Source organism: Diabrotica virgifera, chromosome 1 (assembly GCF_917563875.1).
Source record: "Diabrotica virgifera virgifera chromosome 1, PGI_DIABVI_V3a".
Taxonomy (NCBI): domain Eukaryota; kingdom Metazoa; phylum Arthropoda; class Insecta; order Coleoptera; family Chrysomelidae; genus Diabrotica; species Diabrotica virgifera.
In genome coordinates, this window is record NC_065443.1 from 225,315,502 (window position 1) to 225,338,932 (window position 23,431).

The window sequence follows — 23,431 nt, forward strand, 5'->3', positions numbered from 1 at the left end:
ATATCTGTATTTTTTAATTTAATAATTTCCATAGATTCTAATAAAGATAGCTTAAGACCTTTATTTTGAATATGCAGAATTTTAAACTCTTCATTAAAAGAATCGCCTTTAACCACTATGTGGTAAAAAGGTTTTTTTAAAGTATATATTAAAAGAATGATTATGATCTAGAAGGTGAAGTGCGTATGTAGAAGTGTCTGTTTTTCTATTGTTGAAAGCCCTTTTGTGTTCTGCTATCCGTTTGTCAAAGGTTCTGCCAGTTTGACCGATGTAAGTTTTCGGACAGTCACCACAAGTTAGTTTGTAGACACCACTCTGTAATTGTTTTCTCTTTCGGCTCTTATTGTTCTTAATATATTTGCTTAAGTTGTTATTAGTTCTGAAAGCTGGTGTTATTCCTTTCTTTTTTATGTATCTGGCTATTTTTGTTGTTATATTGCCAGTATATATGTGATAGAGCAGAAGGTACTGGGTTCTTTCTGTGGTGGTGGATAGACTAATTTCAGGGCTTTCTTATGGAGATTTTGGTTTAAAATTTTATTAATCGTTTGTTCGTTATAGCCATTGTTTACTGCTATTTGTTTAATGATGTTCAGTTCTATTTCGAAGTTATTTTTTGACATGGGAATTTCTGTCAGTCTATGTATCATGCTATGGTAGGCTGCTAATTTGTGTTGTGTAGGATGGGATGATGAATTGTGTATAGTTGTGTCAGTTTGGGTAGGTTTATGATATACGGAGAACTCATGTTTGTTTTGTAGTCTGGTAATTGTTACATCTAGAAAGTTTATGGACTTATTCTGTTCTGTTTCTATTGTAAACTCAATACTACTATGAAGTAAATTAATGTATAATAGAAATTGGTCTAGTTCTAGTTGCCTGTTCCCATATAGCACACAACGTCCGATGTACGTCCATATAACGTACATTTAAAGTCCAAACGTCCATGGACCAAAACTGGACGTACTATGTACGTACATTACGGGACGTCCATTGGACGTTTGATTTCAACGTACATTGGACATCCATTTGTGGTCCATGGATATTTTACACAAAACGCGACTATTATATTAAGTCCCAATACAAACTACTTAAATGAGAATCTTCTTGACAACGTTGTCGCTCTTCGCGCTATCGGTCGGGAAAGGTACTTATTAGGCAGGTACTTTTAGGGGATTATCGCTGTTAATTGTTGTGGAATACTGAAGGATGGTTTATTTATGATAATTCACAGAATGGCAAACGCGCTTGTAATATACAACAACGGTACTGACTCTAAAAATAGTTTGGAACAGAAACAGAACAGAGATTAAACATCTTTTAATTGCATGGTTCCTAGGGCGTCATTATCTGAATCTCGTCTTTATGAAAATACATCCTGTGATATATTTGTGTTTTCTGTTTATCGTGCAAGTGCAGTCGTGCATTAATGAAGTTCCTAGTTCCTATAATAAAGTATATATTATAATGAAGTTATAGTAAAGAGAAATAAAAAGGTCTTTTGTGTAATATTTTTAAGTATAAGTTTAGTATTATAAGGAACTATTTCCTATAAAGGCTTTTTGCTATGTATTCACAAAATTATGGATACTAGATTTCTTTCTGAAAAGTGCCCTACAAATGTCCATAAGACGTACATTGAATGTACATAAGGTGTACACTGAAAGCTTCAATACAACGTACAATGTACGTTTGTAGCGGACGTTCTATGGACGTCCAATTTTGTGAACTCTGGACATTCGTTGGACGTCCATTGTACCTTAGCGGGACGTCCATTGGACGTTCCAATGTACACAGATGTACGTCCATTGGATGTCCATAAAACGTACTTGTGCTATCTGGGTTAGTTCTTCTAAAGCATACTAGTATATTATCCACGTATCTCCACCAATATAATAACTGTTTAAATACGGGATGTTTAGAAATTATTGTTTCAAGCTGGTTCATAAATATATCTGATAGCAATGGGCTTAGAGGATTACCCATAATAACTCCTGCACTGTTATTTGTGTATATTTGATTATTGAATTCACAATAATCTTGATTTATGCAAATTTCAAGAAGGTGTAAAATTTCAGATGCAATGATCGGATTATGGTCTAAAAGATTTTTAACAAGAACAAAAGTTTCTGTAGGAGGAACACTTTTTTACATAATCTTATTAGATAATTCTTATTTCTATAATGAAGTTGACCTTATCATAATCATTAATAATATTGAGAAGATTTTGTGGTTTCAAGTGTTGTAGGTCATCATTGAGCTTCAGCAGCTCGGACGGTAAAGATCTCTCTTCATTGATCTTGGTCAATATGCCGCCTCAGTATACTGTTTCTTTAGAAGTTTCTATGTAATATTTGTCCATCGCTGTCAAGATCAACTACGTTGGCACTGACTCTGAGGCCTCCCTTGAACCAACAATCGCTCCATTTGATGACCACCTCAGTGAATATGGCCAAAAGAATTCCAGATTACACTGCATCTCTGCGTCGTCTATCAAATTAATTGACCGTCCAAGTCTCGTACGTATAGAAAAATGTTGAAAAGATCATACATCAATGAGTGTTGTCTTGTTTATGTATGGTAATATGAAATTCGCGCCTGACCCTCATTTAGTTGAGTCACTGTCGCTCTTGCAAACTGTAGGCGTGTTCGAATTTCAGGTTTGCAACTGCCTGTGTTGCTTTACCGTCCTTGAAGTTATATCAAACAGGAGACTACATACTCGACAGTTTGGGTCTCAGGAAAATGTTGAAAATGCGGCCAATATCCATGATTTTGTTTGTCCTGTAAGTCCAAACCTAGTACTTTCTACCTCGACTTTTTTTAGTAAATTAATGATTTCATCTGTAGAAGGGGCTAGAAGAAACTCTCTCCCAACCGTCCAAAACCATCATGAATTCTTTATAGATACTTACTTACTTAAGCCGTCCTCTTGTACCTTACGGTGTCGAGGTAAGTGGAGAAATCAAACGTCTCCATGCCTTTCGGTCAGTAGCTAGTCTTTCTGCTTCTCTCCACCCAATATTTCTTTTTACGCAAGCCTTTCCAATATTTGCGTTCCACGTTCTTGCTGGCCTGCCTCTTCGTCGTTTGTTGTCAGATGCCGCTTTCCATATCCTCTTTACAGTTCTATCTTCACTCATTCTCGCCATATGTCCGAACCACTATAACTGTTTCGTTTCAAGTCTGTCTAAGGTCCTTCCGACACCACACCTTTCACGTATGTCTTCATTTCTTACACGATCACGTCTGGTCACCCCGGATACCGCACGTAAATATCGCAGTTCGCATGCTTGAATTCTACTACGGATGTTGTCGTTCACTGTCCACGTAGTACTTTCTACGTAGACTTATTTTAGTAAATTAATGATTTCATCTGTAGAAGGGGCTAGAAGAAGCTCTCTCCCAACCATCCAAAACCATCATGAATTCTTTATAGATATTAAATAACAAGGTAGATAGAACTCACCTTTGACATACTCTACTCTACTACGTCGCTAGACATATACAACTGTTTTAAACGGGATACACCACGGGCGGCTCTGAAGACGCTGAAAAGCAGAAACCATGGTCAGCCAATGGTGGTGGTCCTGAATAGAATTTAATCTAAAACTGTCTTTCCTTATTTCATTTTACCCATAGTTGAATTTTTATCTAGATAAGCGGAGAGTTGATGAGTATATTTATGTCATAGTCAAATCCCGAATTTCAGGCACTCCTAGGTTTGACTAGGCAATCCTCAGGTCTGACTGAGGGTCTTAGTCAAAGCCCGAAATAAATTACAGTTTCGGCCTTTGACTAGTCAAACCTAGTAGAGAATAAGTTGGTCAGGCAAAGGTCGAAATTTAATTTTATGAAATCGGGGTTTGACTATAGTCGAGGAAATGAAACTGAAAAAATGGCAAAACCTCGCAATTTTTTCGTCGAGCATCGATTTGTACAGAAATTTGGGATTAGGCTCATTTCACCCTCTAGTTCATTTTCTATATTGAGCCGTTGTACGCTTTTGGTTTTTTAAGGGTGAAAACTACCTCTAATTGTAAAAAATTATAAAATAACATTTTAAACTTTAATATTGTCCACATTTTATTCTTATTAGTTACATAATGAATGTTTTATGCTTCAAGATATAATATCATAATATTTCAACCCTTAAAACCACCCTTGTTGGAATTATATATAAATAAATTGGCTTATCCTAAAAGAATAATTTCGGCTTGCATCGATTTACATAAAATCATCTCACCCTCTACTTCAAATTCTATATCATGTTCAAGGGCGTTGATTATTTTTAGGGGTGTAAACTACCCCTTATTGTCAAAAATTATATACAAACATTGTAATATGAGTAAAATTTGGTTTTGATTGGTTAAATAATGTTTGTTTTATGCTAAAGGATATAATATTATATTTCAACCCTTAATAACATTGAACTTTTTATAAGTAGATAATTTAATAGATCTATACAGAAAAAAAAAGTAAATTACAGAATTACAAAAACATTTATTTACACAAAAATACTAATTTAAAAATATGTACAAATACAAATACAGATACAAATAGTTTTTTAGTCATCTTCCAGTATACGAACTAGTTCTGTGGTTTTATCTACATTGAAAATGCTCTATAAGCTAACTATTCGAATTTTTTGAAAAAAAAATTCGTTTTATAAACAGAGCTCCTTTACTTTTGGCGATAAAAAGTTTTTTTTAATGATTTTGTATGATTTTGAAAGAGCTATAAGACAATGTAAATTAAATTCCGTATGATCCTTTAGTTTTTAATTGGGGTGGTTTTAAAAGGCTCGATAAGGGGGGTGTTTGCTCGTAAATAGAGGTTTTAAACAGCTATGTCTCGCTAACTTTTCACTGTAATGAAATTCTATGTACAAATAAATTTGAGCTATGAAAAAGCTAAAATTTAGTAGTCTACCATTTTTTTTGTATCTCTAGTATTTTCGGAGATATTTTGAAGAAAATGGTGAAAAATACGAAATTTTAAAAAATCAATTTTTGTTTATGCTCCCATTTTTCTAAAATTAGGCCTTTTAAATGGGTCAATCTTTTTGGGTGTATTGATAATATAAATATAAAAGGAATTACAGAAAGGTAAAGACCATTTTTCAATTAGGAGGGAGTTAGGGGATTGTTTTCATTGATTTTCTCATAAAGAAAAGCAGGTACCGACCTTCTTTTGATCATAAGTCACTCAATTTTTATGCTATAAACTTTTTATTACTATTTTTTGGAAGGCCTAGTTGTATCATTAAAAAAAATATTTAAGTTTTCCTCAAAAATGCACAGTTTTCTCGTTATTTGGCTTTGAATATTTCAAATTATACATTTGACGAAAAAAGCTAACCTTTTCTCGGTTTGTGTTGGTCGGAAAAATATTATAGAAAAAGAATTTGTTTGTGTTACTAAAAGACACAATTTCGATAGCTGCATTCTTTTTGATTAAATGCATATTTTCGAGTTATTCTCAAAAAACTCTGTAAAAAAGTGGATTGTTTCGTCGAAAAACTGTTACTTTCAACCGCGAATAACTCGAAAAATATTAGTTTTACGAAAAAAATGTAAAACACATTTTTTTCTTAGAATTACGTTTTACATCGATTTGCATGATTAAAATGTAACAAAAAATTCCCACCATCGAGATGGGGTGGCAACCACCCTCAAGGTTTTAGCGTACAGCACAGAATTATCCTTGGACTATTCTCTACTTTCTGTGAAAATTTCAAGTAAATCCATGCTGGACGAAAAAATGCTAGCCAAAATGCTTCATTTCCTCGATTACTAGTCAAATGGGTATTAAAATGTCGTAATTTGTCGGATTATGTTTAATAAAACGTCATTTTTTTTTTAATTTTAATGTTTATTACATATTTTTATATTGTCGTAATTAAAATAAAAAAAAATAGTGTTTATTCTCATATGTTGAGGCATTATGGCATTAGAGTTGCAAAATACGTTAGAACTTTTACACTTACATAATTTTGAAGAGCATTTCTTATTGCAGTAGCATTTTATAAAGCCTTGTCCTGCAAATTTAGAATATTTTGTTTCGTTATGGCTTGCAAATTGTAGAAGGTTCTATTGTTTTCAATCTGGTAGGATGTAGACTAACATTTTTTGGTGTTGTTTTATGTGCTATTACATTGAAAACATAGTATTTTGTACCAATTTCTCTTAGAGACAGCTTAACGTCTGGAACATCTTCGAAATTAAGAAAATTCTCTTTGCATTCTCTCATTTGATATCTTGAAAAAGTGTGTTTATTTTTCCGTATTTCGTACCAAATAAATTCGTCAATTGTTTTACATTGATACCCAAAATATTTCGAGCAGCTCCTTTGGCTCTATCAAAGCTGGGGATAGGTATTGTTACAGTATTTCCGATCGAAATTACATCAATTTTTTTCACTTAATTGTTTCATAACATTCGCCTGGGAATGAAGACCTTCAATCGCCGTGCCTTGTGCGCAGTCGCCTACATGTTGTGTGCGCTGACAGCACACTTGGGGCATACTGTGAAGGTTTTGAAAGAAAAGTTATAATTATGTATGCATTGAAGCCAGACAGAAAAGAATAAAATAAATAAAAGGTAATTGAAAGTCTTCATGCCCAAGCAAATGCTGTGAAACAATTAAGTGAAAGAAATTTCCTCCTCGGAAAAACTGTAACGATACCTATCCCCAGTTTTGATAGAGCCAAAGGAGATGCTTGAAATTGTTTTCGGCATCATACAAGATAAACAATTGAAGGTTTATATAGAGTTGGTACGAAATACGGAATACGGAATAATAAAAACATTTTTTTCAGGATATCAAATGAGAGAATGCAAAGAGAATTTTCTTAATTTCGAAGATGTTCCAGACGTTGCTATCTTTAAGAGAAATTAGTACAAAATATTCTAAAATTGGAGAAAAAGGCTTTATAAAATGCTGCTGCAATAAGAAACGCCCTTCAAAATTATGTAAGTGTAAAAGGTCTAACGTATTGTGCAATTCTAAATGCCGTAATGCCTCAACATGTGAGAATAAACACTATTTTTCTAATTTTAATTACAATATAAAAATAATAAACATTAAATTTAAAAAACGACGTTTTATTAAACCTAATCTAACAAATTACATTTTATTAGCTGATCGGGGTTTGACTGGTCAAACCCCGATTTCATAAAATTAAATTTCGACCTTTGTCTGACCAACTTAGTCTCTCCTAGGTTTGACTAGTCAAAGGCCGAAACTGTAATTTATTTAGGGCTTTGACTAAGACCGTCAGTCAGACCTAAGGATTGCCTAGTCAAACCTAGGAGTAGTGTTGCCCAAATGCAAGACCAAGACGAGACTTGAGAGTCTTGTTCTTGGTCTTGCGATAGTATACCTGGTCTTGGTCTTAGTCTTGGTATTGCGTTGCAGGTCTTGGTCTGGGTCTTGGTCTAGCAGCAAGAGTCTTGCAAGTCTCGCAGTTGCCCATTAGCCTATTACATATCTTAGAACAACGTAACAAAGCAGGTTAATTTTAAGCTTTAATATCACAGCCATAGTAAAGACCAACCAAATTAATAAATATCTAAACAACTGACACCGGGTGGGGTTTGAACCTACGATCTAAGCGATCCTTGTCTGTTCCAACTATCCAAAGTTTATTAGGAACTTACGTATTTTTCGAGTATTTGCCATTGACAGTGTGTGATTTGAAAAGCATTCAATACGGTGACAGATGTGCACAATATGAAGGGTCAGAGGTAAAAAGGATGAATGTCAATTTTTGGTCATTTTGAGATTTTGGTGCAATCTGTTAGCTTAGAAAGAGTACTATCGACCTGTGAATGGACAAGTGGAAATAAATATGATAATCTTCGTAAAATCACGTCACAAGATGGGACGAAAGGGGTAAAAATAATGAATATGTAACTTTGTTTCTCATTTTACCGAAAATGCTTACAGATAGACATTCATCGTTCTTTCCCTGGCCCTTCATATGTTAATGCCAGTTCTCATTTTGGTACCGAATACCAAACCGAGAATTATACATTTCTCCAAGCAATTAAGGCACCTCCTTAAAAATGGGTCATTTTTGATGTCTCGAATTTCCTAAACCTGTTGTCTAAGTGATTTTTTAATATTATATAGCCTTATTCGTTAACAATATCGCTGTAATAATAATATTGTTACTAGCAGTTAAATTATCGTTGTATAGGTACCGGATACCTTATCGGTACTAATGAATGTACCAATCAAACTGTGTTTTTGTCTGAAAGTTAGCATCATCCTGTGGAATATTCGATCATTTATAAAATACTGAAATTAAAACCCAACTACAGTCTGATATTTTTTAACATTTTGTTTTTTCATTCGCTTATGTTGGATAACAGTAAAGTTAGGTATTTTAACAACTAGCCATGTTTTTCATCAATACAGGGTTTTTTAAATAAGTATGGCAAATTTTAAGGTGTAATTCTAAACAATCGGATCATGTTACCCGTATGCGCGCCAATGGTGAATATTGAATTTTTAATTGTATGTCAAAAATGCTTAATTAAAAACCTATTAAAACCCACCAAATTTCATTTGCGTATCTCAACCGGTTTTAGAGCAACAAATAAATCATCAGTTTGTAAGAAAAATTTTAACACCCCCTATTTCAGAAACGAAGCATTTGCGAACATACACTTATAAAGCAAACTGTCAAATTATTTTTCGTGCAGAATTACCCCCTAAAGTTTGCCATACTTATTTAAAAACACCCTGTATTGATGAAAAACATGGCTAGTTAAAAAAGTATCTACCTCACTTTTTATTATCCAATATAAGCGAATGAATCAAAAACCAAAATGTTAAGAAAATATGAAGCTATAGTTGGGTTTTATTTTCAATATTTTATCAATGCTAGAATATTCCCACAGGGTGATGCGAACTTTGAGAAACAAAATACAGTTTGATTGGTACACCAGGTATACAATGACAATGTACCTGTCTAGAAACAATATTATTACAGCGATATTTATACAGAATAAGGCTATATTATTATCAAACAAAATCAAATAAATAAAAAATCTAATTATCAACCCCTTAAACCGAACAAGATTAGGAAATTCGAGACACCAAAAATGACCCATTTTTAAGGTGGTGCGTTAATTTTTTGGAGTAGTGTATATCAACCAAAGAGCATTAAAAACAAAAGAACAGTCGATTGATAAAACAAATGACCATTTTAATTTAACTTCTTCTTCTTAACGTGCCCTATCAAGTCCCCGTGACTTTGGCGAATAACATGGCGAAACTGTCTCTGTCTCGAGCTATTCTAAATAGGTGTTCTGCTTTCTGTATTCCTGTCCACTCCCGGATATTCTTCAACCAAGAGGCCTGCTTTCTACCAATTCCCCTGCGTCCTTCGATTTAACTACCTACAGAAGTTTTTTCCTTAATTTAACTACCATGAGAAAAAACTGCTATAAATGTCCTTTTGTTTTCCATGTATTTCACTGTAAATATTTCTTTGTTGAATGCCTCGTAGACAGTATAATATCGTTACTAAATATTTGGGTATTTGGTTACACGGTATAGCCGGCATGGCATTATCTGTTATTAATCTGTCTTGTTGTCGTAATCAGACTCAGCAGAAAAAATATACATAATAGTCTTATTATTCTATATATCGATATGATTTGTGGTGTTTAAATTCCTAGAAAACTAATTAAGGAAAAAAATGAACTACTTATTAGGTAGGTATATTTTTTATCAGCTAAGGCCTAAGCTGACATAATTTTAAAAAGTTTCGATACATTAATTTATGAATAGAGGGCGGTTATTCTCAAAATCTGGACAATTTATTTCAGAGCGAAGAATGTATGGTTGTTTATGGTATTGTTCCTAAGGCGCATAAGTCCAATTTTACAATTTTTTGCTTCTAAAAGAGTACCTAAGAATATACCCGAACTAATATACTTTATAAAACGACCCTCAGTTCTAATTGCAAGACGCAAGAGTCTTGCAGGCTTAGTCTTGTTCTTGCGCAAATCTTGCACGGTAAGTCTTGGTCTTGCTTAAATTAGGCGGTCTTGGTCTTGGTCTTGCGAAAATGCAAGAACAAGACCAAGACTGCAAGACCAAGACTGATTTTGGGCAAGACTACCTAGGAGTGCATGAAATTCGGGCTTTGACTATAAGATACATATTGTAATCTCTCTCCTGTCCGCTATTTATCGGCTTGTGTCTTTATAAATTTGTAAAAAGCTCAGGCAACAGATAGTTACCAAGGATTCTGAACTCCGATTTATAGAGAATTTTCTCTGTGTCCAGATAGATGTCGCTAATGTATCCGTACGCATTTAATATTTTATTAATATGCATACCTTGACAGTTTGAATTCATTTCACTTCGGGATACACCACAGCCGGCTCTGAAGACGCTGGAAAGCAGAAACCATGATCAACCGATGAAGGTACCTCATTTGACATTTGTTCTCATTCGGAAATAGTTAGTATTCTGGTCGTGATCAAGTCTAAAGTTTCTTTTGAGGATTTTGACATCTACTTTAGCGTTTTGAATACAACATTTATTAATTAATAAGCTAATAAAGTCATGATTTTGCCATGGGTTAGTCAACAACGTCTTAATTTTTACGCAAAATCATCCCCTAGTCAAACAGATAAATGAATATTCTGCTTAATTTAACCTGTTCTTTTAATTTATTGATAAATCAGTGTGCGCTTTCTCTAATCAGCGTAATACTCTTCTCATAAGAGTACATAATATTTTGCTATCCCAAATAAAAGGATATGTTGTTAGGGCTACAATATTTATTTGTTGTAAACTTATTGATGCATTTTATAATAACCTAACGATTAACATCGTTTAATCTAAATTCCAACGAGAATTAACTAAAGATTCCATCGTATTAAAGTAAATACTCTTGAGAGAATTTAACTTAAGGAAATAAAAACAAGATTTACAAGATTAATATAAAGTCTAATAATCTTTAAAAGTTAGTTTGAAAACTTTACAGAAATGTTTGTAGAACGTGACTCTTGCATCTACGCTTCGGTGTTTCTTTTGCGAAAAATTCACGAGCACTGGACAAAACAAAAGTTAATTTTGATTGGAATCATTTCTTCGGGAGATGAAAATTCTTTAATCTAAAAGCTTTCCGATAAAATGGCAATTCCAATGATTTTGCAGTTAATTTTAATAAGAACATATTATTATGAGCCGAGTGGCTAGTAGGAAATTAGGAAAACAGTGGTCATCGAAATTAGAGCAAATATTGGAACAGCCAGTGTATACGCTTGAAGAAAAATGTTTTTAAAACTTATTAGGACAAAAATAGAATATTTAGAATGTTAATTTGAAGATAATATTTATAATGCAAATACAAGGAGAACTCTAGTGACAAAATTATTAAAAAATTTCACTTGTATAAAAAACATATTTTTTCTACGAGCGTGCAAAAATGTCTACTTTCGCGCACGCGTTTTAGTTTAGAAAGTTTTACTTTTCCGCACGCGTGTTACTTTTCCGCACGCGTTTTACTTTTCCGCGCGCGTTTTACTTTTCCGCACGCGTGTTAATTTAGCAATAAACTAATATTTAGATATTATTTACTAATTTATTTCAAATATATCTTTTTGTGTTCATGTTTTAATGAAATTAACGCGAGAATTCGATGAAATAAAATAATTTTGACATAATATTCGAAAGTCAAATCAGTAGACAATAACAGTGGTTATGAATCGTCGTCATGGAAACCAAGATCTTCGTCATGCTAACCAATTATGCTGAAAGTTTGGTTTTGACAACGTTGTCAAAGAATTAATTTGTGTATGTATTTTCATATTAATTAAATTAATTGAGTAAGATTTGTTCATTTTTTAAAGACTCGTAGAAAAAATATAGTTCCTAACGCTTGCAGAAAGTCTCTTTTCCGCACTCGACTGCTTGCCGAACTCCCGCTTCGCGTCGTTCGGCAAACTGCAGTCGCGTGCGGAAAAGTATGACTTTCTGCACTTGTTAGGAAAATAACTATTATAATACCACGTTTTTATTATTTAGGACACAACATAACATTTTAAACTATCTTGTTTCAATTCCTATGTCATGAAACAATTTTGTAATCGATTTGATTCTGTCACAAGAGCTTTTGAATTTTTAATTTTAATAAAATATTAATTTTTGAGAATTTTTCATGTATACAAACTAGCGAGGAAGTTTTAAATATTGATTACATAGAAAGTACTTGCCATCTATTAAGAAAACCACTTATTGAGAAAACTATTAGCGCCATCTTTTGAGAAAAGTGGGAACTAATTTTACCATATAAAATTTAAAATGGCTTAAAATTCCAAATAAAACTTAATGCATCAATGTAAAGGCTACTGAATGTTGCATTGTCATCTAGTTCTGAGCTATTATGAAAATTTTAGATCTCTAGCTAGTCGGAAAGTATGTTTAAAATTGATTACAAGATTTTTCCCGGAAAAAGTGTCAAAGTGGCTAATAAACAACAGGCGAAGTATATAAAAACGTGGTAAAAAGAATCAGCTTCTAATGGTAGGGGAGCCCAAGCGGAGATTTTTACAGTTACTCGAGCGCGTCAGATTATTACATGGGGAGAAACCTTGTACCCTGAAAATGTACCTCTACCATATATTGGCTCTTAATGCAGGGAAGTTCGTTAACGGGGGGCCGAAAAAAAAATCTATCATTAGAAAATCTCAAAACCGTCAGATTAAGATAAGGTAAGTTAAGTACATGTAAAACAGTGTATATTTCAAAAATCTGACGATTTGAGCGGGGCGTAAAGAAATGGGTGAGTCCCAAAGTTTCACATGAAAAAAGCGAATATTTCGCGAAATGAAGGAGAGATCGAAAAACTAAAAAATACGTACTCAATATTTTTCAAAAATCTATCGAATGATATCAAACACAACTTCCCAAGGAGATGGGTGGGGCTAAATTTAATATTTTAAATACGAGTCCCACGATATTTCGCCAAATGAACATCAGATCGATAAACTGAAAAATACACTTATTCAATATTTTTGAAAAATCTATCGAATGGCACCAAACGTCACCCCCCACGAAGATGGGGTGGGGGGTCACTTTTAAATCTTAAATGGGAAACTCCATTTTTTATTGCAGATCTGGAGTCCCTACGTAAAAATACGTAACTTTTATTCGAGACATTTTTTCGAATTATGGAGAGATGGCGTTATAATCTAAAAAAAACGATTGTTGGAAATGGAAAATTAAATTAAAAATGGACAAGTCCACACTAAAATAGAAAACTTTACTTAACTTTTTTTGGTTTTAGGATCTACTCTTCACAACCCGATAGGTCCCCAAAGCGCTCGACTGACTGCACATTTAGCATACTTTGCTCCCCTACCATAATGTATTTAATAAACGAAATATATTATGGAGGAGCATGTAGTAGAAACAGTAATGGACAGTGTTCAACCACAAACTAAACCCTTAATTTTGAATCTCACATTAATTTTAATTTTACAATTTTGTCCATATATTTGTAACTAGGCGAGGCAATAAAACACTGAACCTCCGAAAAAATAACGAAAAAACTGATCCTAATACCTAATGAGATAATATTAAAAAACTGCATATAGACAAGGCGAAAACGGCGGGTCCGTTGGGAAAAATATTCCCATGAGATTTTTTTGCATAACCACATTCGTGAGACATCCCAGAATAAGGTTCAAGAAGTCGCCCACGTGAAAAGTGGTTCAATTCTTTTTTAACAATTTTTTATTCAAATTTCAAAAATCAGTGTTTTTGGCTCGGGCAATTTTTTTGTAGGTTCTTTGGACCATTCTGGATAAAAAAGGTCTCTTATAATTTTTCTCTAAAGTTGATCGTTTTCGAGTTATAAGCAATTTAAAATTGAAAAAAACGAAAAAAATGCGATTTTCAAGGCTTAATAACTCGGTTAAAAGTTATTAAATATGAAAGTCAGAAAGTGACTAAATCAAAGTTTAATGCCCCCCTACAAGATCCTGAAGAAATTTTTGTCATTATTTTATTACTAAGCTGTTATTTTTTAAGTAATAATAATGAGCGCCATGCACGTCGTAGGCGGCCGTAAATGTGAGTGCAAGTAAGATGCACAATTGGACTGCCGGAGTAACATCTCTCTCGCACTCAGCATTTACGGCCGGCTACCACGTACATGGCGCTCAATATTATTAGGTACTTAAAAATAACAACTTAGTAATAAAGTAATGACAAAAATTTCTTCAGGATCTTGTAGGGGGGCGGGGCATTAAAATTTGATTTAGTCACTTTCTGACTTGCCTAATAATAACTTTTAACCGAGCTATTAAGCTTTGAAAATGGCCATTTTTCGTTTTTTTCAATTTTAAATTGCTTATAACTCGAAAACGATCAACTTTAGAGAAAAATTATTAGAGACCTTTTTTTATCTAGAATGGTCCAAAAATCTACAAAAAAATTATCCGGGCCAAAAATATTGATTTTTGCAATTTGATTAAAAAAAATTGTTAAAAAAATTTGGCCCACTTTTCACGTGGGCGAATCCTTGAACCTTATTCTGGGATGTCTCACGAATGTAATTATGCAAAAAAATCTCATGGGAATATTTTTCCCAACTAACCCGCCGTTTTCGTCTTGTCTAATACAAAAAATACATTCTTAAAGTGCATCTCAAACAGACAATAAAAAAAATTCATAACTCGTCAATTATCGGCGGAAATGGGTAGAATTGTATTACTCGGGGATTTTTAAGGTCGCTCAAAATGAATATGGTGTCGTAAGTGATATCCGAAGTACCTGGTGCCTAGGGTACCTACTGTTTACCGCGTCTCCTGGAGTTTTCGGCAAATTTATTAAAAATTAGTCAAAAATCATTACTCGGGGCTTTTGGGGTCGCTGACGACGAATATGACATCGGAAGTGAACAGCGGAATACCTGGTTCCCAGAGTAATCCCAGAGTTCAGTAAAAAATTAGTCGAAAATTATTATTTGGGGGTTTTTTGATCACTGAAGACGAATATGACATAGAAAGCAATTCTGGAGTACCTGGTGCCCTGGTACAGGTTTACCTGGTCACCTGGAGTTTTTTCGATCATTTTGGTAAATAATTAGTCAAAACTTGATACTTATTGGGGGCTTTTGTGCTCGCTGAGAACGTATCTAATTAGTCCAGAAAGCCACTGCGCATCCGATAGGAAAAATATTCTAATTCGGATTTTTTGCACAATCTTACTCAAAAAGGACCCCTTTTAACAAATTTGCATGTTGCCAGGACCAAAAGTTGGTCAAAAATTTTTTAAACGTTTTTTTTTTGTTTTTTTCCTAAAATTATTTTTTTGCATGGAAAAAATTTTTTTTAGGTTTTGTGGATCATTCCAAACAGAAAAGGTCTTTAGTGACTTTTCTCTAAAGTTGATAGTTTTTGACGTAAAAGCGATTAAAAATTGAAAAATTGCGAAATCTGCCATTTTTAACCCTCAAAAACTATGTGAAAAACTGAAAATTTGAATGTTGCCAAGGTAGGTAGATATTCTTTAAACATCGATTGATGAATTTCCGAAGAGTTTTTTGCAATACAATATCAAAAACCCCTTTGTTTTTTAATTGCCAATCAAACGTGCGCGACACTATTTTCCGTATTAAATATAAATGAATAAATTCGTTATTTCGTAAACCGGTGACTTTAAGGAAAAATCCCAAAACAGGTCGGTTTTTATTTTTAAGTTATGATATTGTGGCATATATAGTATACTAGTGACGTCATCCATCTCGGCGTGATGACGTAATCGATGATTTTTTTAAATGAGAATACGGGTCGTGTGTTGGCTCATTTGAAAGGTTCTTCAATTCTCTATTCAGTAGTATAAACATGTACATAATTATTTATACAGGGTGTCCAAAATGTTTTTATTAAATTAAATCATTTGGCAAATTGACAAAAAAATTAAATTATTGGACACCCTGTATAAATAATTATGTAAATGTTTATATTACTGAATAGAGAATTGAAGAACCTTTCAAATGAGCTAGCACACGACCCCTATTCTCATTTAAAAAAATCATCGATTACGTCATCACGCCCAGATGGATGACGTCACTAGTATACCATATATGTCACAATATCATAACTTAAAAATAAAAATCGACTTGTTTCGGGATTTTCCCTTAAAGTCGCCGGTTTACGAAATAACGAATTTATTCCTTTCATTTGCACCATACTGCATACACATGCAACGGTGGAAAGTAGTGTCGCGCACGCTTGATTAACAATTAAGAAACAAAGGAGTTTTGAATATTGTATTGCAAAAAACTCTTCGGGATTTCATCAATCGATGTTTAAAGAATATCTACCTACCTTGGCAACATTCAAATTTTCAGTTTTTCACATAGTTTTTGAGGGTTAAAAATGGCCGATTTCGCAATTTTTCAATTTTTAATCGCTGATATGTCAAAATCTATCAATTTTAGAGAAAAGTCACTAAAGACCTTTTCTGTTTGGAATGATCCAAAAAACCTAAAAAAATTTTGTTCCATGCAAAAAAAATAATTTTAGGAAAAAAACAAAAAAAAACGTTTAAAAAATGTTTGACCAACTTTTGGTCCTGGCAACATGCAAATTTGTTAAAAGGGGTCTTTTTTGAGTAAGATTGTGCAAAAAATCCGAATTAGAATATTTTTCCTAGCGGATGCGCAGTGGCTTTCTGGACTAAATATCGAAAACGATCTTCTAAGTAACCTCTACGTCATCGAGTTTCATTTCATGTCTTTAAAAAATAACACATTTTTTTTATTTTGGCACTTCAAATTCTGTTGGTAGCATTGATGAATCTTTATAAAGTCGATGATACCACTGCGTACCTATAAAAAAAGGAGAGAATAAAGAAAGTAAAAATACGATCTCCCGCTTAAAATATATCCGTGGCTTAATTCTAAAAGGGCCAGTGTCAATATTTAAAATTTAACATTGACAAAATAAAAAGCAAAAAATTGACATTGGACATTTTAACACCAAGGCACAGTATGTGGCTAATACAGTATACCAGGGGTGGCCAAACTGTGGCTCGCGAGCCACATGTGGCTCTTTGAATGATTATTTGTGGCTCTCAATAAATGTACCTGAATTACTTTCAATTTTTCTATTTGAAAATGTCTTAAATTACTGACAACAAATATAAAAGACTAAGTGTAACATCAGAACTTAAACACGGACACCCTTTATCATCGTTGCTATTCAATTTGGCCTTGGAAAATGTAATAAGTAAAATATCATCTGAGCTGACAGCGGGATTTGCGAATCGAGGATCAAATCTATTGTTGACCTTTGCTGATGATCTAGGTGCAGTTGATCATTCTACAAGGGACGTGAGAGAGATGTTTTCACAACTCAAAGAAGAAAAGTAGTCTGGGCCTTCGAACAAATGAAGAAAAGACGAAATACATGCTAGTAACTAAAAATCCAAGTCCAAGAGTTAGACAGAACATAACTATTAATGACCACAACTTCGAAATAGAGTTTTAATATCTAGAGGTGGTAATCAGAGATGACAACCACATATGAAAGAGGTCGGAGCATGGATAGCTGCGTGGAATAGAGCCTTATACTCCCTATTATCATTATTAAGATCTAAGCTGCTAAAAAGACAATGTAAATTAAGACTGTACATGCCAATTATCCGCCCAATTGTTATATATTATTATGGAAGTGAAACATGGACTCTACATCAGCGAGAAATAAAATATGCTGCTGGTCTTTGAAAGGAAAGTTCTCAGAATGATAGTTGGCCTTCAAAGAGATGAATTGACAGGAGAATGGAGAAGGCGCCTCAAAGCTGAATTGGTGACTGTGTATTCCACTGAAAAAATCGTCAGACATATTTATAGCTAAGATAATGGGCAGGTCATGTGATAAGATCAGAGGAAGACAGAGTGTTAAAGACAGTGTTTGTCCCAGAAAAGATGGAAGGATGATGAAGAATCGAAGTATCCTGAATTAGTAAAGCTGCTTGTAGAATTATTTGCATATTTGGAACAACGATGTGAACCATTTTATTTCACTTTAAAATTCGTGAAATCCAAACACTGAGAGGAAAATATAATACCTTTTTTACACTTTTTAAATAATAGTCCACAGTACATCGTCCTTTTTGGAAGATGATTACAAAAGTCTTAAAAATGTTCTTAACTGCTTTGTTCAGAGTGCAGGTTGGACGCGTTTCCGCGTCCCGCGTCATTAACATATTTACGTTGTCGGACTAACGAAACGCGGCTGTAAATTTGTCCGACAAGAGATTGACAATATTTATTAATTAAATATAAGTACTTTAAATAGAAAATTAAGAGTTTTGTAATAACAAAATTGTAGAGTCCGACACCCGCAAGATGTCTTTCTAGCGTGGTAGTTTTGTTATTACAAAACTCTTAATTTTGAACTTAAAGTATTTATATTTATAGAGAGCAGCATATGTACTCCTGATGAGAGACTAATAAGTTTCGAAACCGGTAGAGGTGCTTGCTGCAGTCTCTGATTGAAGTAGAATATGACGCGGCCGTAGTTTCATGTTGCAACGAAATTTAAAATGGTTATTAATTTTTGATTTACATGTTTACTCTGATTGGAGTACGAAGGGAACTATTCTCGTTGGAACTTTACCGCGCTGAGCAGCATGTGTGCCTCCTGATGAGAGACTAATAAGTTTTGGAACCGGTAGAGTTGCTTGTTGCACTCTCTGATTGAACTAGAATAATGATGCGACTGTAGTTTCGTGTTGCAACGAAATTGAAAATGGTTATTCATTTTTGATATTTATATTTAATTAATAAAGATTGTCCATTACTTGTTCGACAAATTTACAGCCGCGTTTTGTTAGTCCGACAGCGTAAATATATTAATGACGCGGGACACGGAAACGCGTCCAACCTGCACTCTAAAATTTTTCTGAAAGTGGTAGACTCGCTCAAACGAAGCAGTTAAGACCATGTTTAAGACTTACGTAATCATCTTCCAAAAAGGACGATGTACTGTGGACTATAACGTTTAATTGCGGCTCGCGAAAAATTTCAAATTTTGAAAAATGGCTCAAATCATCAAGGAGCTTGGCCACCCCTTCAGTATACATTCTACTGTAGATGCCTTCACCCAACATTTAAAAAGGATTTACTTCTAAGTCCAAAGTTGGATGTATGGATAAAGTGAAAACATTTTGGATCCAATACAGTAGGGATGAGAATTAATGGATAAATCGTTGATTCCCATAAAAATAACTGAAATGCCTGGTCCACCCAATATAATGAATTTAATATTCTGTAGTTGCAAAACGGACTGCGAAAATTCATGTAGGTGTAGGAAACATGGCTTTAAATGCTCCGTTGCAGGTAAAAATTCTGCAGGAGTAAATTTTAACAATACAAATATTCTAATAAATGCATTGGAAAGCGAAGAAGGAGAAGAAAGAAATAAAGAAATCTATGTAGCCATCCATTTAATTGTTTTTTTAATATCGGTGTTTTTATAACACAAAATCAAAGAATTCGCATTAACACCAACTGCAATTTATATTACATATCTTAAAGACTATTAACATTTAGAAATTTACTTTCAGTTAATCCTATATTATAAGTTTATAGGTTTGACGATTATATAACGAAAAATCCAGAAATTGTCCAGAAGTCCAGAAATGTCATCTTCTATTTCAGCGAGCTCAAAACTCCCGAATTGCCGAAAACTCCAGAAGAAGAGATAAATAGTATGTACCATGGTACCAGGTACTTCGGAGATCGCTTCCAACGTCTTATTCGTTTTCAGCGACCCCAAAAACCCCCAAATAATGATTTTTGACTAATTTTTTAATGATTTTGCCGAAATATCCAGAGGACGAAGAAAGCAGTAGGTACTCTGGGCACCAAGTATTCCAGAGATCCCTTCCAACGTCATGTTCGTTTTCAGCAACCACTAAAACTCCCGAGTAACAAAAGTGCACTAATTTCGGCGATTATTGACGAGTTCTGAATTTTTTTATTGTCTGTTTTGAGATGCAATTTAAGAATGTATTTTTTGTATGCAGCTTCTCAATATTATCTCATGGCTAGGGGTCACAAAGTGTCCTGGCGCATTCACGAATCGAAAGTAAAAAAGCATTATTAACATCCGTCTTGTCGTTTTTTTTTTTTTCGGGGGTAAGGCCGATTTTAGGTCTTTATTGCCTCGCCTAAACAGATATCTACACACACCCAAACTTATATGGAATAATCTGATATTTCGTACTATTTCGTGCGAATTTAAAAAAACGAACACACGAAGTCAAACAATATTTATTTTAAAGCAATTTAATAATAAATACATAACAATTAAATAAAACATTGGAAGTAGCTGTTTTAAAGTCAATAGCATACAAAATTTCAATGTAAAACGAATAATGTTTAAATTGTTTTTATTTATTTTTTCTTGTATTTTGTGGTAGCCAGTGTTATCACCTCTAGTCCTTATGCAAGTTTCAGTTTACGTGGTCACGCTCTTAATCAAATTATCAACATTTTGTTGTGGTAGGTTGCTCCATCGTTTAAGAGCAGCTTATACTAGCCGTACGGTGTTTTGTGGATTATCCCGGCAAGATCTAATTTTTCTTTTAAGCATATCCCATATATACGCTATAGGATTAAGCTCGGGTGAGCAAGCAGGCCACTCCAAACAAGGAATACCTTCTGCTTCGATGATGTCTGTAGTCACTCTAATGGTATGTGGAGGTCCATTATCATGCAATAAAATTAAATTTCCTCCTATTGCACCTCTACAGAGCCTGACTACAGGTTATCAACGTACCTGTGAGCAGTTAAAGTTGATTGGATGAAAATTAAAGGAGTTTTTTTACGGATCACAATTTCTCTCCAGAACGGATCTACGAAAAAAGTTCGCCAACAATTGGTCGAGCGAAAAAATGTCGCGCACATTTGAGCGCGTATCAAAAGGTCGCCGGCGAAAAAACAGCGCCGACGAAATAAGGTCGCGTGCAATTGATCGCGCGAAAAAAGATCGCGTCAGAAAATATGTTTTCATTTGCATACTTTAACTTTCCTTCACACTAAATCCAGGCTTAGGTCAGATTTAGATGATGCAATAGAACTAAAGGATTGCTGTTAAATAATGAGCCAAACAGTTAAATATTTTCTTATTAGTCATTTTAACCTATTGGTAAAAAATATTTCGTCAACCCAATATTGACTTCTAAATGACTTTAGTTTTATTTTCCACTTTAAATAATAGGAAAATAATTGGAAGTAAATAATCCTATTTGAAATTGATCATGTAAAATGTTCGACCAATTTAATGGTCGAATTAAGGTAATTTTAACTATAAATGTTGTAGGGAAAGTATCTAGAGGTATTATTTCACGACTTGGCAGTGTCGCAAAATTTACCCTTGGTTATTTAAGAGTAAGTTTTAATATAAGCTTAATATATTTTACAGGGTATATACTACATATAGATAGGGTAGGTTAAGGGCTACCATCTTTATTAAAATAAAATTTCCCAAATAAAATAATGATATTGTGGTTAAAAATTATATAACAGGCACAATTTCATTAATACATTGTCACTGGTGAGTACTTATTGAAGATATCATAGTTAAAGAATACATTTATATTAATAACAGATTTGCATACTTTAACTTTCCTTCACACTTTATCCAGGCTTAGGACTGGCAATTAGTAACTGGCGTGTTTAAAAGTTTTTTTTAATCTTAATTTTTTTATTTTTTTCTAATTTTTATTTTTTTTTTTTATTTTTTTTTTTTTGTGTTTTTTTAATTTTTATTTTTTTTTTTTGTTTTTTTTTATTTTTTTTTTTAATTGTTTTTTAGTTTTTTATACTTGCAGTTGAAAATTTTGGGCAATTCCTCTTAAATATTCTAGATTTGGCCGGTTCCCGTATTGCAAACAAATCGTTTTTATTCGCCGCGCTGTATCTTTATAAATTTTTTTTTGAGGTTGTTGGTTTCCAGCTATGTATTGCTCCACTTTTAATCGATTTAAACTCTCTTCTTTCTTTAGCCCCGTAATAAACTTCCATAGATTTGGGTGTGCTGCATTTAATATCGAGGAGAAGCTGTTGTGCCAACCTTCGACAGCATTATTAGTACGCGGTAGATCTTCCTCTATAAATTCGAAGCAATTCCAAAGATTCCTTGGAAACATTGGCGGTCTTCTTTGTTGTCGTCGATCCAATCTGCCTATCCATACATCCTCAAAGTAGTTTATTAAAGGTGTTAGTAAATTTTCATTTTGAGTGTAAAACTCGCTGTCCAGTAGCTCTCCGAATGTTGCAACAACATCTACTTCAGGTACGAAGGCTAGGGCTGCCAATTGTCGCAGATGTAGAGCAAAATTCGCGTCTTCTGTATAAACTTGTTGCAGTCCTGTACCTTGCATGTTTCTCCACAAACATTGTGTGAAATGAAAGAAACATCCACGGATTCTGACTTCAGGAAACTCTTGTTGTAAAGCATTAATTGCTGCTTTTTCATAATCCACCATTATTGTTGTAGGACGTAAACCTGGTCGTAACGTTTTTAATTCATGGAAGAGTCGAGTGTATGTTGCCTGAGTTTTATTAGGAAGTAGAGCAAAAACAGTTGGAATAACGTTGCTATACTGTACGCCATGTATTGTATACAGCTGACCAAACAATAGAGGAGTACATGTGAATGTTCCATCGGCATACCAGTGTTCACAGCTCGCCATCAAAGTTAAATTTCTTTCAGTGGAAAATATTAAAATTCTCTGTTCGTTTGGACCACTGTCAAATAAAAGAAACGGTTCGCCGTTATTGTTTCTGGTGTATTCTTCCGGAATAATAAGCTCTGTTAAGCTTCTTGGATTTGCCGGAATAGCTTCCACTCTTTGGCGTGTGTTCTGAATAGTTCGCTTTAGGGATGAAATAGAAGGTAGCTGCCCAGTTGCACCCACAGACACTTCTTGTGAAACGGTAGCTATGATTCCTTGTGTTGTTAGTTCAACTTGATGAGCCAGTTCTTTCATTCTGTTACAAGCCTTTTTTGCTTCTAATATTGACGCATCGGCAACGTGGTTGTGACTTGTACTTTTCACTACTTCATCTCCCACTGTGTGAACTCTCCCGGTACATTTATGCTTATTGTACTGAGCGCACTTCCAAATTGTCTTTTGATCAATCGTTTTTTCCTTTCTATGGATATATCCATTATACACCAACATATTGGCACCTTTTTGACTCTTTACGTAAGTTAAGACCATCTTGACAAATCGACAAGCTAATGAATAATGAGATATACGATATTTTTCCCATCTTCTTATACATCCAAAATACATTAAAAAGTAATAAAAGTACGTTTCACGAATATGGAATAATAATTACCACATTAGTGAATAACGCACAATTAGACAAAGAACT

The 23,431-nt window shown here is 33.8% G+C and overlaps 1 protein-coding gene across 1 annotated transcript in view; it reads left to right on the top strand.

Annotated features, from left to right (window-relative positions):
- Window positions 1–23,431, top strand: part of LOC126892902 (CUB and peptidase domain-containing protein 1-like) — a 99,776-nt gene that overhangs the window by 14,761 nt on the left and 61,584 nt on the right. The window lies entirely within an intron of this gene.